This window comes from Suricata suricatta, chromosome 5, assembly GCF_006229205.1.
Source record: "Suricata suricatta isolate VVHF042 chromosome 5, meerkat_22Aug2017_6uvM2_HiC, whole genome shotgun sequence".
Classification (NCBI taxonomy): domain Eukaryota; kingdom Metazoa; phylum Chordata; class Mammalia; order Carnivora; family Herpestidae; genus Suricata; species Suricata suricatta.
In genome coordinates, this window is record NC_043704.1 from 155,515,476 (window position 1) to 155,517,864 (window position 2,389).

Sequence of the window (2,389 nt, forward strand, 5' to 3'; positions counted from 1 at the left end):
CCCACTCTTCTGGGTCGGATTTCTCTTTACCTCAGGCACAGCCAAGGTGGGACAAGTTGTTTTTCCAAGCCCTGCTTCATTTCCAGATCCTAGTCTAAGCACTTTAATAATACCACCCTAAATGTACTCCCACAGGTGGGAGGCTTCTTATCCAGCCATCTAATAGAAAGAGTAGGGGAGCAGTTTCTTTTGGTACTGCCTGGGATTGGGGCGCTGAGCTCAAGGAATATGCACCAGTTAGAAAGGAAGGATCTCTCCTCCCGCATCCTGCAGTTATCGATGGGATGATAGGATCCCTCTCCAACCTGGGCTGAGGTTCTTCTCCAGAGACAGCTCTATGAGCATTTGCAGCCTCTATTTCTCTTTCCATTGTATCTATGTGGTTCTCTGTGGTTCTTTGCAGAGGAGACTCCCTCTTCTTTGAGCCTCCAATCCTGGCTGACTTTTTCTTCCCCAGTTTACACCCACGCACCTATGAGGCTGTCTTCGTAGAGGACTATGTCGCTTTTCCTCCCAGAGTCTTGGGGATCAGAGTACTGTGGCTTCAGTCTAATTCAGATTAATAGATGCAGGCAGGTGAAATGTATAGAGCTCCCTACATTTCTGCCATCTTGCCTCTCTCATAGGACTCATTTTATACCTGAAGACATCTACAGATTGAAAGTAAGGGAATGGAGAAATATCTTCCATGCAACTGGAAGCCAAAAGAAAGCTGGAGTACCATACTTATATCGGACAAACTGGACTTTAAATTAATGGCAGTAACAAGAGATGAAGAAAAAGATTATATAATAATTTCAGGGTCTATCCTTCAGGAAGAGCTAACAATTATAAAGATCTTGCACAGAATTCGGAAGCATGCAAACACATACAACAGTTAATCACAAACAGAAACAATCTTATTGATAAGAATGTGCTTATCACAGGGGATTTTAATGCTCCACTGACAGCAATGATAGCTAAACTAGTCAGAAAATCACTGAGGAAACAATGGATCTGAAAGACATATTGGAACAGATGGATTTGACAGATATATGTAGAGCTCTATATTCTGAGGTTAGGGACATCACTTTCTTCTCGAGTTCATATCGTACATTCTCCAAGCTAGACCACATACTGCGTCATAAAGCAAGCCTCCATAAATAGAAAAGAATTGAGATCATAGCATGCAACTCTCAGATCACAATGCTATGAAACTTGAAATCAATCACAGAAAAAAGTCTGGAAATCCTCCAGACACATAGAGGTTAAAGACGACCGTACTAAAGAATGATTGGGGCAATCAGGCCATTAGAGAAGAAATTTAAAAAATATATGGAAGCAAATGAAAATTAAACTACAAGAGTCCAAAATTTTTGGGATGCAGCAAAGGCAGTCCTAAGAGGAAAGTATATTGCAATCCAGGACGACTTCAAGAGACTCAAAAAGGTGCAAATTCAAAATCTAACGGAGCACCTAAAGGAACTAGAAGGGGGGTAGCAAGAGCACCCCACACTCAGTAGAAGAAGAGAAATAATAAAGACCAAGGTAGGAATAATCAATATAGAATCCAAAACCACAGGTGAACAGATCAATAAAACTAAGAGTTGGATTTTTTAAAAAATCAGCAAAATCGATAAGCCTCTAACCAGGCTTCTCAAAAAGAAAAGAGAGAGCACCCAAATAGACAAAATCACTATGAAAAGGGATCTATTACAACCAATTCCTCAGAAATACAAGCAATTTTTAGGGAATACTATGAAAATTTATATGCCAACAAACTGGGCAACATAGAAGAAATGGACAAATTCCTAAACACACATACTACCAAAATTTCAACGAGAAGAGATAGAAAATCTGAACAGACTCATAACTAGTGATGAAACTGAATCAATATGAAAAATCTCCCAATAAATAAGAGCCTTAGCCAAATGGTTTCCCTGTGGAATTTTCCAGACATGTAATGCAGAGTTAATACCCATTCTTCTCAGCCTATTACAAATAATTGAAGTAAAAGTAAAACTTCCGGACTCACTCTATGAAACCAGCATCACTTTGATTCCAACACCAGACAGAGACCCAGCACAAAAATAGACCTCCAGGACAATATCCGTGATGAATACTGACAAAAACCACTCAATAAGACACTAGCAAATCGAATTCAACAGCATATTAAAAGAATTATCTACCATGATTGAGTGGGATTCATTTCTGGGTTATAGGGCTGGTTCAACATTTGCAAATCCATCAATTTGATACATCATGTTAACAGAAGAAAAGACAAAAACTATATGATCCTTTCAAGAAATAAATAAAAAGCATTGAACAAAATAAACCACTTTTTTGTTTTAATAAAAACCCTGGAGGAAGTCGGAATAGAAGGGACTTGTATAAATGTAATAAAAGCCAT